Below are 16211 nucleotides of genomic sequence, written 5' to 3'. Positions count from 1 at the left end.
CAGGTGAAACAGGAAGTTGTGAAAACTGGCCAGTTTGGCAAGAAGAAGCCCATGTTTCTTGTTTCAGAAGGCAGGGTTATAATTGCTAAAGTGACTAGTTCAATTAAAGGCGAATGATGGATAGGCCTTGTGCTAAGACTGTAGGAAAGATGCCTGGGAGAAAACATGCCTAGATATGACTGTGAGGGTGGACTCTACCCTCCAACAGAATAAGCCAAAATAGGTCTCTCCTTCCTTAAATTGCTTCTTGTCCTGGTATTTTGTAAGAGAGCAATGAGAAGAGTAACTAATACTATATTCCAGGTACCCAAAGCTTAAGCTTCACATTAGTTCCATAATAAATCTAATTTAGGGATTAAGATAAATTGAAGCTTCTTTGTCCCTATGAAATCTCATTCTTTTTTTTTTTTAAAGCAAGCATACCTTTTATTCAGACTGATAACCTACAGCTTCAAGTCTGAAAGTACCCCCATACACCTCTGACTAGGGAACAAGCTTACATTGGTGCATCTGCTCAGTTCTCGTTCAGTTCTCCCTCAGTTCTCCACAGAGCAGAATTCCCTGAGGCTGGATTCTTTTTGTATTTTCTGTATAATTTCATTCATTTATTCCTGCTTGTATGAAAATTTTGTAGCATGCATACTGGTAAAATAATACTTGGTTTTCTGAAAGTAATAGACAAACTAATGTATCCTGGGAGGCATGCTCAGACTGACTTTGTAGTTAACTTATCCTTCTTTTTTTTAAATTTAATTTAATTTAATTTTTTTTCAATGCAGTTTATTCAGGAACCTTGAACAATCCTCGGACCCTGGGGAAAGAAATCTCATTCTTATACTTGTATCTTTATTCCTATATTACTTCCTCAAAGCACGGAATGTGTCAAAGGCACTCTTTCCCCATCTCTTCTGTCTCTCTGTCTCTGTCTCTGTCTCTCTTAGCGATGTCTTCAAAATCTACTAGTAAAACCATTAATAATTCTTTTTTTAGGAAAATAAAAGTACAAACAGATACCAGAGAACTTTCAAGCTTGACAGGGGAGAGTAAATGTATTTAGTGTCTTGATTGTTGTCATGGTTTCATGATTAAATACATATGTCTAAGCTGCCAGAGCACATATTTTAACATTTTTGCCTCATTACATATCTGTTACATCTCAACAAAGCTGTTTTTTAAAGTCAGTAAAATCAATAAAAAACCAAAGGTTTTTATTTATTGCTGTGTTGCTAAAACAAAAGAAATAAGTTAGTATTCTACAGCATGAGTTCCTGAAGGGTAGAACAAAGAATGTCCCCTATTATACTCCTTTTTCAAGATTTATATATTTCCTTTCAAATCCTCAACAGTAGAACACTAACTCCTGCAATCCTGTAAGATTTAGGAAGGTTATAATTAACAGGACATACTTAAGAGTCCCCAATTCTTTTTCTAGAATATGTTCAAGGCCAAGAGGGAGAGTTGACAAAACTTGTCACAAAGCTAGATAATGAAATAGTAATCCTTACTCTGAAGTTAATGCATTTCCTTAAAACATAAATGGATAATCCCAATTCAAATAGTGTTAGGTCAACCTAGTAGCACATATGACACACTTTCAATTCCAATGAATAAATATTTTCTATTTCAAAAGTCAAAATGCATGCATGCCCTTCCCCAAGTCCACTGATAGAGGAGGACTTCTTTTCCTTCCTTCTGATCATAGTCAATTAGGTCTCATCAGGGGAGGGGCATGCATGCAGAGGGTGGAGGAAGGGAGGGATTGGGACGGGAGGAGGGAGAGAACCACAGGAGGGATACAAAATGAACATAGTGTAATTAATAAAGAAAAAAAAGAAAAGAAAAAAGAGTCAAATGCATTAATAGGTGAGTTTTAAGTATATTGTTATGAATTATTATGTTTCATGATGTTTGCTTCAGAAGGTGCTGCAAAATGGACTTAATTGTTCAACGTCCAGAGAAGTCTGTTAGACAACCTGTGCCACATACCATGATGTCCTCTGCATCACACCTTATTGTGTGGAACATGATCATAGGTGATATGAAGATGAATTAGCGAACAAGAAACAACTGAAAATTGATTGTGCTGATTTATATCTTTTTCTTTTTGGTCCTCTATGAAACTATTTCACCAACCAAGGACCATGTATGGATATAACCTAGAACCTCGGCTTAGCCCATGGTAGCTCAGTATCCAAGTGTGTTCCCTTGTAAGGTGAACAGGGACTATTTCTGACATGAACTCAATGACTGGCTTATCCCGCCCCTTCCCCTGAGGGAAGAACAGCCTTGCTTGGCCACAGAAGAGGACATTGCAGCCAGTCCTGAAGATACCTGATAAGCTAAGATCAGAAGGAAGGGGAGGAGGACCTCCCCTACCAGTAGACTAGGAAAGGGGCAGGGAGGAGATGAGGGAGGGAGGGTGGGATTAGGAGGGAATGAGAGAGGGGTCTATGGCTGGGATACAAAGTAAATAACCTGTGATTAATATAAAAACATAAAAATTAATAAAAAAAAAACAACTTTAAGTGACTTTCCAAGGCAATGAGAGCCCCAATCAGGACAGACATTCTACATATTGTGATAACAGGTACAATCTGTATGATATGTCTTATAACAGCTTCAAGTGATAAGCAAGACAGGTATTGCTCTTTAATTCATGGAAAAGTTCCTCATATCTTTAGTATCATTTCATATTTTTTGAAAATTTGTCATAAAACTTTGCCATATGTACCCCTACAGATACAAACAGCCTGCTCTTTCTGCACCTTGACTATTTCTTGAGCATGAAAACATGGGAGTATTCATTCTCTTACACCAACCATAACTATCTTCCTGTTTCCACAGCATGGGATGCTAGCTCAAAAATCACTCCGAGCCATAGATTGTAATGTATCCACTGTTATATACCACTAGAGGTTCTGACCTATATTTTTGTATTTATATCACTTCCCCTAAAGGCAGATATAATAGCATTGAGAACATTATTATTTTTTCCTTCAAGCATATAAACATTTCGATGAAAATATTACTATTTATTAATTAGATATATTTTCTTTCCAACTGGATTCTGAGTGTGGGCAATGCTAAACTCTTAAGATAGGTAATTGCTAGACAATCAGGGTCAGACAGTCTCTGGTTTTAGTATTGTATTTAATAGTTACTAGAAAGCTCTTTTGAATAAGTTACTTAGTCCTTCATGATTTCTTCATTATTGCTGGTTTTAAAAATACATAAAATGCATGAAATTTGCAGATAAATGGTTGGAACTAGAAAGGATCATCCTGAGTGAGCTGTCCCAGAAGCAGAAAGACACACATAGTATATACTCACTCATATAGACATATAATATAGGATAAACATACTAAAATCTGTACACCTAAAGAAACTAATCGAGAGGGAGGACTCTAACTAAAATGCTCAATCCCCATCCTGAAAGGCAAAGAGGATGGACATCAGAAGAAGAAGAAAATAGGAAACAAGTTAGGAACCAGCCACAGAGGGCCTCTGAAAGGCCCTGCCCTGCAGACTATCAAAGCAGATGCTGAGACTTATGGCCAACTGTTGGGCAGAGTGCATGGAATCTTATGAAAGAAGTGGGAAATAGTAAAATCTGGAGAGAACAGGAACCCCACAAGGAGAGCAACAGAACCAGAAAATTTGAACACAAGGGTCTTTCCAGAGGCTCATATTCCAACCAAGTACCATGCATGGAGATAACCCAGAACCCCTGCACAGATGTAGCACATGACAGTTCAGTGTCCAAGTGGGTTACATAGTAATGGGAAGAGGGACTGCCTGTGACTTAATCTGATTGGCCTGCTCTTCGAGCACCTCCCCCTATGGGGGGAGCAGCCTTACCAAGCCACAGAAGATGACAAAGCAGCCACTCCTGATGAGATCTGATAGACTAAGATCAGAAGGAAGGAGAGGAGGACCCCCCCTATTAGTGGACTTGGGGAGGGGCATGCGTGAAGAAGGGGGAGAGAAGGTGGGATTAGGAGGGGAGAAGGAGGGACTTATGGGGGGGATACAAAGTGAGTAAAGTGTAATTCGTAAAAGTTAAAAAAAAAAAGAACACCAAAATGATGCTCGGAACAGCCTATATGGCAATGGTAATTTTAAGGTGCACTGCACTGCATGTCTATTGGTATTTTTCCAAGTTGTCACTAGCTTTAATATTATAAATTATGGTTTTGGAAGTAATAACTTTATGGGAAGAAAAGTGCTCATTCAAAGTGTCATTTCTTATGTTTACTGTGAATGTGACTTTTGCATGTAATAATAAAGACCCTTCTCTCAGAAAAAAAAATAAAAATAAAATGTATAAAATGTGAGGCATGTTATTTGGCTTGCTATTGTATGGTAACAAAAGATATAATAAAGAAATATGTAATGCATATTTGATTCATAATACATGTCCAATGAATGATGACCGATGCTGCTGACACATGTGTTGCTGTTTTTGCTTTCATAGTGACAGTTGAAAACTAGGAGATTTAACAAATATACACTGATGAACACTATACTTACTCTCTACTTGAAGATTTTCAGGCAAAGAATATTACAGAAATGAAATAATGTTCCTCAAAGCAAACTGACCCTCACCCACATATTGGCTTGATCTGACAGACCTTGTCATAGTGTAAATGAGGGAACTGCAGTGGGGAAAAGCCATCAGGGTCTTTTGAGGCATCAAGCCCATAGGAGATAATGAAAACATGCATCACCTGTAACATTTTAGGCCAACTGTACTATTGGACATCACAGAAATATAATGGCTTTCCTAGCGTGCCCGAATATTGTCCACCCCTAGGTACATCTATTTCATCAAATGGCTCCATGTTATTGCTTCAATCTGCATTCAGGTGTAATATGTGCTGTAAGCCTGCATCCTTTCTTCGAAGCCATCAGGGCCCTAGGAAATTGTTGTGCCTAAATGCCATGCTCACTAAGGAACAAAGACCCCAAGAGCTGAAAATCAAGCCTGCTATACTACAGAAATTTTAAAAGAGAGAGAAGGGGAGTCATGTTAAAAATAAACAGTTTCAAATATTTCCTGAAAAAAAAAAAAGTCGATGCATTTTGCAACTTCATTTGTTCCAGTGACAAGCTGATAAAATGTTGGTGGTACAAATGCATCAGAAAATCTGACATAAATTGAAAGTGACTACACATTCTATTATCCCCAACCCCCCTGGTAATAGAAAATGATTGTTAAAGACAGTTTCTAATATGTCTCAGAAACATGAGGCTGTCTATGAGAAATAATACAGTCAATTAACAGGAAAGATATGCATTCAATGGGAGGGGAAAACTGCAATGATTTGCGATCCCAGCTTTGGTGTTTTGGTGTCCGGCTGTGCAAAAACTTTCATTAAATGATATAATAATATATAAAGAAAACTGTTATTAATGGAATTCATTTAAAACTTAGTAGAAAAGGTAGAAAAATGATTCATGGGGCAATAAGTCATTAACAGAAAATGAAGAATTTATGGACACGCAACAATTAAGCTTGCCAGGAAGTTTACTATTTCTATAAAAGAATTTCACACACACTTAAGTGACCTTCTCTGCAGGAAAAGCAGTTGTTTGAATTGAGATTTGAGAGCATGACACATTAGAATTAGGTTTCCATAAAAATGTTCTGAAATACTGAAAAGTAAAATTTGGGGCTGGAGTGATGTCGTCGTAGTTGGCGTCGTAGCGAGTGCCACTTGCTTCCCGGTACCCGCACAGTGGCTCACACCATCTGTACATCCTATTCCAGTGGAGCAGCAGCCTGCTCTGTGGCGTGGCTCCTGTGGGCAGTGCACACACCTGGTGCATATTCCGACATGCCGGAAAACGTACTTACACACAAAACCATAATAAATACATGTTTTCAAAAATAAAAGTAAAATGTGCATGCACTATGTAGTCTTCAGCAATGATTTTATTTATTTTTAAAGCAAGGTTCTGTAGTACTAGTATCAGTTATCATTTGTAAAGCATAGTTAGACACGCAAGGTAGCAATAGAAAAGAGAGCTTATCGTCTTTACAGTTGGAAAAGTTACCCGCAGAGAAACTAGAGATACTTCCCCAAGGCCACAGAATTGATAACTGGTATAATAGAATTTTGATTTTAAGATGTTTCCTTTGAATTAATTGACTACTTCTCTCATGCCCACATTTATTACATCTTTATCTGCTATACTTTCTCAATTCTAAATTCAATCATTTACAGTAACCTTTATAAACATGTGGTAATTATGTGAATTTAGACCATCTCTAAATCCATTAATTTACAAAATTATTTCCTTCCAAAACATTTGCTACGAATACCAGAGTTCCCAAGATTATTCTTGATGGTTACTTCTCAGTGACCAGGATAACAACAGAGATAGCATATTACTTATGCCTTCTCAATTTCAAACAAGAGAAATCCAGTCTAAATTAATTGAAGCAGCATACGAAAACTAGACATGGCAGGAAGCTAGACATGCCAGGGAAGGAGATGCTTCAGGCGCTAGAGTAGCTCTGGGACTCTAGAAAAGCTCTGAAGCCATTCTAGCCAGGATGCTGGATTTACATATTCCAGCTTCATTCCTGTTTGGCAGCTGATTTCGCTTTATCAGGATCACTCACGTGTTGATAGTCAGGGGCATCGGGACTCCTAGGCGGTGCAACTATACTTTGAAACAACAAAAGCTCCCTGAAGCTTATCCTGTAAAACGCCGAAGAAGGAACGGAATTGTCCAGGCGGCTTCATTTGCTCCACCCAGACAAATCACTGGTCAGGATATTGGAATATTAAGTGATCTCTGACTAGGCTTAGGGATAGGCATCTCATGGGTAGCTGGAAGATGAGAACTGAGTTGAGAACGTCACAAGAATTGCAGGGTTACAGTTGGAAAAATCACCCAAAGAAATATAGAGGAAATTGTGGTAATTGGCCAGATTACAAGTGCATGCAACATGGCCTGGGTTAATCAAGAACTGGGTGTGATACAGTTTCTGTTATATTATTTTTAACGTTACACATATGCCTATGGTTTTAAATGTTCACCATAACCATGGATAATGTGTTGCATTTTTATAGGTCAGACTGAAATGTATCAAATGCATCTCCAAAATTTCAGTGTGAATATGAGAAATTAAATGACCTTGTTATTCTAATGAAGCCATTGGACTAATTTGAATCAAGAAGTAGCATCAGTGTGGTTAATTCTAAATTTGTCTTACAGTCTGCTAGAAAAATGGGCATAGGATTTTCTTTTTAATTACAATTTATTTACTTGACACCCTGGCTGTAGCTCCCTCCCTCATCTTCTTCCAGTCCCACTCACCCTCCCTCTTCTCCCCCTATGCCCCTTACCTAGTCTACTCATAGGGGAGGACCTCCTCCCCTTCCATCTGACCCTACCCTATCAGGTCTCATCAGGACTGGCTGCATCATCTTCCTCTGTGCCCTGGCAAGGCTGCACTCCCTCAGGAGGAGGTGATCAAGGAGCCAGCCACTGACTTCATGTCAGACACAAGCCCTGTCCCCCTTACTAGGGAACCCACTTGGAAACCGAGCAGGTGTTCTGGATCCTCTCCATGCATGGTTCTTGGTTAGTGTATTGATCTCTGAAGGCCCACCCTGGGCCCAGGTTTTTGGATTTTGTTGTTCTCCTTGTGCAGGTAACCCAGAAGCAGAAAGACACGTATGGTATATACTCACTTATAAGTGGATGTTAACTATATGAAATATGATAAATATACTAAAATATATAGGCCTAAAAAAGCTAAACAGCAAGGAGTACCCTAGGGAAGGAGACTGAAACCTCACTCAGAAGGACAAACAGGATAGACATCAGAAGTAGGAGAAGATAAGGAACAGGACAGGAGCCTTCCACAGGAGGCCTCTGAAAGACTCTACCCTTCCGAGTATGGAAGGAGATACTGAGACTCATAGCCAAACCTTGGGCAGAGTTCAGGGAATTTTATGGTAGATGAAGGGGATAGAAAGACCTGGAGGGAACAGGAACTATACAAGGAAACCAATATGGATGGGACTTCTTAAAATTAAGCATTCAATATTTTCTACTTTTATTTCTCACAATTACCCATGCAAACACCCACACATAAAGAAAGAGAGAGAGAGAAAGAAAGGAGAGAGGGAGAAAGAGGGAACCCAGCAAACATATTTGAATTAATGTTATTTTCTTAGACTTGTGCATTAACTCCCCAACAACAACAGGCTGAATATCCATGCTTCTACTCCTCCAACTTTAATTTATCAGTCAAGTAGACCACATTAGCTGTTTCATATTAGTTATTTAATGTTTGCTGTTACTTCATATTTCTTTATATATTAAGCAACGATAAACTTCATGATTATACAGTCCATGCAACCTGTCTGTTTTTCTTATTGCTGAATCATCAGTGCATAGCTATGTCTTTGTTGGAACACCTAAACAATAAATAATTTTAAATAAATAGGTGGATTGATTAACTGATATTGTAACATACAAAGTATTTTATTTACCTCAAAATATATTTGTTGTCATTGTAGGGACATTTCACTGAATTTAAATAAACATAAACATGACATCAGAATAAATATTAGCTATTTTCCTTATTATTTATATTACCCTAAATATGTCCACGTGTGTCTTCATCTTACAATTGCCTAGCGTTCCATTTTCTTAGTGTGTAAAGTCATACTCTTCTTTTAATACATTTTTCCAATGTTATATTATCAATCCCTTATTATCTCTTACCATTATTTTTCTTTGAATACCAGTACCCTGGACTGTGGAATCTATCTTAAAGTCTGTCTCCATTTCCCTCAAAACTAACACAACAAATGAATTACATGGAGTATAATGATTTCCCTCTTAATGTTATCTAATGTGAAATTTATCCATCGAGTTTTTTCCTCCTACAAGTCTTGTGAGAGAGGCCTCACATTACGGAAAAGGCAACAACTCTTGTGTAAATGATGTTTAGTTATGTGGGAGATGACAGAGCCAGATTCTGGGATACATCTAGTTTACAAAGGCTTAATTTGTACAAAGATTCATGGTTAGTTTGGTGAAGAAGGAGATTTAAAAGAATGAAAAGAGAAACAGTAATATGTATTTTAATTTGTGCAAATGGAAAAGAGGAATAATAAGAAAGGAGTTATATGAGAATGGTAATATGACATAGGTAAGGTAGATAATGTGGCAGGTATGGCTCACATTGAAGAACTTTAAAAAACTGCTGGAGAAGCTATATATGTATATATATATATATACATATATATGTATATATAATTTAACACACACATGTTACATTATAAGGGAAGAAAATACTTCTTCTATACAAGATAACAGGATTAAAAAAAACCTCAGTTTTAGATATGTATTATTTTCCTTTGGCATTATTAGTCAGTGAAGTAACAAAGATTCTTAGCCATACTCAAAAGCCCCTCACCCAAACATTATAGGCTGTTGTCATTGCTCTTAATTTACTCTACATAACTTGATATTATTACCCTATGGTTGAAGATACCTAATGTATAAATCATGGGACATGAAGACAAATAATGCTAGCTTCATAGTACCATTCCTAATATTTCGTTTTCACTGAGTTGGATGATTTTTATTTGCAATTCTAGGCAAAAAGATATCTAACAATCTTACCAATATTGACTAGCCTGACAAGATATATCCACTGATACAATAGTGGCAAAAATATTATAGAAGTGAAAAATCACTTTCTGTTTGGATTTAAAGTGTAGTCCACAAGACCAGACATTTTCTAGGTAATATTAATTGTGCCCAAACCCATCACCAGCAAGGTCATAGATCCTATTACTCTACTAAATGGAAATATTAAATATTATTATTTTAAAACCTTTGATTAGTACATCTCTCAGCTTTGATCAGAGATTCTTCTTTTTTTACAATACAATGTGATTAATATAAAGATCCACAGTTGGTCAACAGCAGAGAATAAGAGACTTTGGAGCATTCAGCATAACATAAGGAGACATATCACCTTCCCCAACCCTAAGGCTCAGGCAAGATTGTTTAAGAAGGGTCAGAAAGAGAGCAAGAACATGAAAAGAATGGGCATCTGTAAATAAACATTACACTCCGAATAAGATCAGACTGTTGAACACATGACATCATGGCAATGGTGGCTGGTGCCTCCATGCACAAGACTTGCACAGATTAAGCCATGCAAAATTCAAGTATGGACAGTGGACACAGGAAGTTCCGCCCACACCTGAGAAGCTACAGACACATGACGGCTGCTGGAGGAAAGAGAGTAAATTTTTTTCAGGTATATGGCCTCTACGAGGCTGTCCATGAAACAGCAGATGGTTCTATACACATGTATTTATAGAGGACACTAACTGGATCCTGTGAGTTTACAAAAAGAAAGACCAAGAATACATGAAGTTGGGAAGAAAAGGTAGTAGGCGGGAAGACTAAGAATTTAAGTGTAGAGAATGGAAAAGATTTCATCAAAATACAATGAGTCTCTGTGTGTGCGCGTGTGTGTAATTCTCAATTAAAAAAGACTTTTAAATTATGCAATTGATCCCTGCCAGAATTTACGTCATACTGTGAATTTTCCTGGTAGGTATACTGGTCATCTTACATTTTGCATTGCTTTTTTAAACAAACTCTCACTCAAACTATTTTTATGATTTTTAAAAAACATTGATCATTTCTTTCGTCTGCTACATCTCTTACTTGACGTTTAGCAAATTACATTAACTCTGTGGCACAAAATACATGACTGCACAGCAAGATCATCTCATACAATAAAAAAAAAATCAAAATTGAAAAGACATAATGAAGAAAAGACATTTTTTTCTAATAAGAGGCCTTATTTGAATATGCAAAATAAATAATTTGATTAAAGATTTTCTTACATTTTGGAATGCATCTGGTGTTCTAATAATTCAGCTTCACAAAAATTTGTATTGTTCCACTTACTTGTGAAAAAATGGCTGGGTGAATTCGGGAAGTCTCTGAACTATAGATTTTCATCAATATGACTAGGTTCAATTTCATGGTAATTAAGAAGAAAAGAATAAAATACCTTATACAAAATGCTAGATAAATAAGTATCTAATGAACAAATATTGAATTTTATTGAATTAAGAGTAATGAAAAATAAGGAAATCATGAAATTTGCAGGTAAATGGTGGGACCTGGAAAGGATCATCCTGAGTGAGTTGTCCCAGAAGCAAAAAGGCACACACGGTATATACTCACTCATATAGACATACAACATAGGACAAACCCACTAAAATCTGTGCATCTAAAGAAACTAAGCAAGAGAAAGGACTCTAACTAAAACGGTCAATCCCCATCCTGAAAGGCAAAGAGGATGGACATCAGAAGAAGAAGAAAACAGGAAACAACCTAGGAACCTTCTACAGAGGGCTTCTGAAAGCCAGAAGAAAACAGGAAACAAACTAGGAACCTATCACAGAGGGCCTCTGAAAGCCTCTGCCCTACAGACTATCAAAGCAGATGCTGAACCTGATTGGCAACTGTTGGGCAGAGTGAATGGAATTTTATGTAAGAAGTGGGAAATAGTAAGAGCTGGAGAGGACAGAGTCTCTACAAGGAGAGCAACAGAACAAGAAAATTTGAACACAGGGAACTTCCCAGAGACTCATACTCCAACCAAGGACTATTCATGGAGATAACCTAGAACCTCTGCACAGATGTAGCCCATGGCAATTCAGTGTCCAAGTGGGATACATAGTAATGGGAAGAGTGACTGCCTCTGACATAATCTGATTGGCCTGCTCTTTGATCACCTCCCCCTGAGGGGGGAGCAGCCTTACCAGGCCACAGTAGAGGACAATGCAGCCACTTTTGATGTGAACTGATAGACTAAGATCAGAAAGGAGAGGAGAACCTCCCCTATCAGTGGACTTGGGGAGTGGCATGCATGCAGAAAAGGGAGGGAGGGTGGGGTCAGGAGGGGAGGAGGGAGGGGCTTATGGGGGGATACAAAATGAATAAAGTGTAATTAATAAAATAAAAGAGTAAAAGGTACAGTTCTTAGATACTTATCTAATCTCATTCAGATTATATCCCTTTCTGAAATTTTAATGATCTTAGAATTAAGATAGCTAATAATCTACCCAAAAGTTGTCAAACTATTAGCATAAGAATCACAACTGGAATGCAAAGAATGACGAAATCTTTATTTACAATAAGATATTGAAGCAAAGTGGCGTGCTCTAAGCAGTCCTGAAAAGGTACACAATAATAAAATAATGATGTATGAATAAATTTATTTTTCATTTTTTGTTAATGTTGAAAATACAACATAAGTTTAATCAGAAAATTGCCAAATTTTGAATCATAGTTGATAATTTCCATGACCAGTTTTTATCTGCTTAATCACGTAAATAGAAAGAAATGCACAGGTATGCATAATTGGCTTCATCACTGATAATATGTTCAAAAGGTTGAGAGATGTTTCTTATTTCTTAGAAAACATTTGCTAATCACATTGAAGCCTCTGTGGACTTTTGGGGAGCAGAAAACAATCTTCTGAAAGCAATTCTAGACTTTAGAAAAAATAACCAAAAACAAGAATTTTAGACTTATAAGACAGATGCTGTGTGATTCAACTCCTCTTAGTACCAGTCATTGCCTAGCATCCATCAAATATCTGAGGATGTCAGGCATTTTCAGCTTCACTATAGGAAGGTAAGCCCATCTGCATCTGCAACAGGTCTGTAATGGGGAATTATTAACAGAAGCAAGGATATTTATAGAACAGGAGTCTCAGAAGCATGTGCAGATGAAAGTTTTCCCTTCCTCCTTTCTGCAGTGAGGGAAGCCTGAGGCAGTTTCAGAGAAGCTGCTCTGGGCAAATCCTCAGGGTCTGTCTTACTGCTGATGCAACTACCATGAGGTTTGAGTAGGAGGTGGTAAAACAGGAGAAGACAACAGACTTCTCTACCACAGACTTGCTTTAACTCTCCCTCAGTCAGGGAGCACCTAGTCAACAGCATTCTAAATACCAGCATTCCTAGCCCTAGCCTCTGATCTACAGAACCAGAACAAAAGCCCCTAAGGATGCCTAGTGGCCAAAAGCCCAGACCTGAAGCACAGCCACCCACATTTGTAAAAGCATGAAAAGCTTTCTCTTTCTGGAACCTACAGCTCTGTTTATCTAGAGAACCAGTTCCTGAGATCTGAGAATAGGATGATGATTAGCTTGTGCATATGATTCCATCTGAAATGTGCTTTGGGACTCACCTTCACACTATCTCTTTAGACATGAGTGGGACCTCTGTGAAGTGCCTAAGGCTTCCAGCAATATGACCCCAGGCACGTCTTTAGAGTCTGTGGTTCATTTTGCTGCTCTCAAAATGTGAATATATAACTCATTGAACATGGACAAGAAGTTGATCTGGTATCTACATACAGCCTTCACCCCCTCATTCTAGCATCTTTATCACAGGAAGATAATTTGTATATTACTAAAGGAGAAATATAAGCATCCAAACAAGCACAAAATACTTTGAGCTACAATGCTGTCCTGCCTTCAAGATATGCTCCTACAATGGTGGAGTAACAGATTTTGTTTTTGTTTGTTTGTTTTGAACAGTAGGATTTGGTTTTATCTTAGTTACCTGGGCTATCTAGTCTCTTGACAGTGCCAATTCCATCTTGTGAAGTGGGCCTTAAACCATATCAGATATTGGTTGATTACTTGCGAAAGGTTTGTAATAGAATATTATTTCTAATTATTATTATCCCTTAAATTGTAAACAAATACCTCATTTACAGAGACACATTTGGCTCTTGCTAAGGAGGTAAGTCACCCATCCTGTCCTTAAGTATTTCAGTTAAGCTTTTATGGATATACCTCTATATTGCCAGGTGCCTCTCTTTTATGCCTCTTTTCCTTCTTAAACCAATGAAATATTCATCTAATATTCACTACTAAAGATAGAGAAAAAACAAGACTTTTCCATTAAAACAACAGGGATACCAAGAACCAAGAGCTGCTTCACTTACTAATTACATGAAAAAAGTGTCCTTCCACCTCCCCCCATGCTGTTTCTCTCTCTCTCTCTCTCTCTCTCTCTCTCTCTCTCTGTCTCTCTCACACACTCCTTTATCTTCTTTCTGCTTCTTTCCTTCTCCTAATTCCATGTGTTTCCTTCTCTCATTTCCTATTCTGTGATGATAACCTATAGCACTAGATGCAATTACAAAATATAAGTGACTGAACAGGAACTTTACTCTGGGAAAATGATGTTGGCTTATTAAGTCATCTCAAAACAAGAGCCAGGCTTTTAACCGGCCTAAGTTAGCTTAGTCTGCACTTTGCTTCATGCCTCTTTATTGAGCAATGTTAGGCAGTGGTCATGTGTCAGTCAATGCGAGGGCTGCACTTTCATGGGTCACACACTTCCAGAGAAAATGCAAACCCATATGCATCTAGCTTTGGAGATGAGGAGTTTCTGTTAGCCTAGTTTTATGTGAGTATAACAGTCCTAGTGTTACTTCTGGCTGTTTATTAGTACTTGTTTTTTTCTGTGTTTAACACGGATTGTATGTCAACATTATTCTACCCACCTTGAATGTATAAGCTAATTTAGTGAGTCTTCTAAATTATAAGTCTGACTTTATTTTTATGTGTTTGCTGGTCCTTCTTTAGCTGGAAAACATAGGGCTTGAGAATGTCATGAGGCGACAGACGTCAGGGGATCCTGGCACGGTAGCACACCTCTTTAATCTCACTAAAATGTCATGAGGCAACAGAAATCACTAGGATTGTGGCAAATCCCTTAAATGCCACCATTCAAGATGCACAGGAAGGGACTCTGTGAGTCCTAGACTGGTCTGGTGAACTGTGAGTTCCATGAGACCGAAAGCTGCATAAAAAATCCCTGCCTCAAAAAACCAACCAACAAACACAAAGCCTATATAACATCATTGGAAATAAATATTAATGGAGAGAACTCTGTTTTCAAAACTCTTCCCAGAGGAAAAAAAAAAGTGCTATAATGGTCGATAGAACTGAGTCTACAAGGCTGAAAATATTCATAGGGAAAATTATATTCCAAAGTTTACTGTTCTGCTTAAATAGAAGATAGATGCTGTTGGCTACTTCTTTATGTTTCTCTGTCAGAGAGATGGCCATGGTGGTACCCAAAATGGACTGTTCTCCACACCAGATGACACATTGAACTCTGACATTTGTATCCTGACATTTGTCTGTGCATTCCTTGGACACTCCTTTAAACACATGCAGGAGAGAATATAAAAATTCTGTTTCAAACAGAGCATTATGTTATTAAACTCCATTGTTTAATGATATAAGCTTCTAAATTAAGTCACATGGTATTTTATCAGGCCACTACTGTTCTATCCTTCTCTGTCACCAACTCTCCTCAGTATGCTACCATCAATATCTCCCAGGTCCTCTTACTCATCTTCCTTTTTAACAAGTCTGAATTATATATCACAGTGATCTAGAATATTTATTTTCTGTAATAGTCTTGCATGCTGTATTAGGTCCAGTGAAAAATTAATAAGTAATAAATATGTGTTCAAGGAAAAACTTTCTAATTGTGCAACAAATCAAAATATTATACAGAAAAATTCTAACATATGGTTTACACAGACAACAAAAGTTAGTCAAATATCTTTATGGTCATCTTCATTGCTGCTCCCTTAAGTAATTTTTCATTTCTTCCAACAAGAGCATAATACTTTTTTTTCTTTGAATATTCTCTTTTCTATCCTTGTATACTGAATAACCAGAGGCACTTTAGTTTTTAAAAACTCTGAAGTGTGTTCAAAAGTATGTTATTTCTGGACTAATTGGCACAGCCACGTAAATGCAATGGTGGCAGCTCAATTTCTCGGTGCAGTCCTATTTGCTTCATCATAATTTGACAAGTTGGCATGTTTGAGGTTAATGAGAAAATTTATTTCCAGTGACATACCAGGCATTTAGGAGAGCAAGTCACACTAATAAGGGACTGCATGCTCCACACACTGCACAGTCTTTGTAAATTTCTTTAAAAATAGGGAACGTGGTTTGCTTTAACTCCAGGTAAGAAAAAAAAGGATGATACAACCTTTTATTATAAATGTTTTATTATACATAATTTCTCACATGAATGCACTAAAATACTTAACAGACTATCAGATTTTCCATTATTATTGGCTCACGAGGAATATGACAGCTACAA

General features: G+C 37.4%; 1 long non-coding RNA gene across 1 annotated transcript in view; it reads right to left on the bottom strand.

The window, feature by feature from the left end:
- The window catches only part of LOC132647262 (uncharacterized), a 2298480-nt gene that overhangs the window by 1559407 nt on the left and 722862 nt on the right, over positions 1-16211 (bottom strand). The gene's annotated exons all lie outside the window — the stretch shown is intronic.

This window comes from Meriones unguiculatus, chromosome 14, assembly GCF_030254825.1.
Source record: "Meriones unguiculatus strain TT.TT164.6M chromosome 14, Bangor_MerUng_6.1, whole genome shotgun sequence".
Classification (NCBI taxonomy): Eukaryota; Metazoa; Chordata; class Mammalia; order Rodentia; family Muridae; genus Meriones; species Meriones unguiculatus.
The sequence above is the reverse complement of the archived record's forward strand: the minus strand, read 5'-3'. Positions and strand labels throughout refer to the sequence as shown.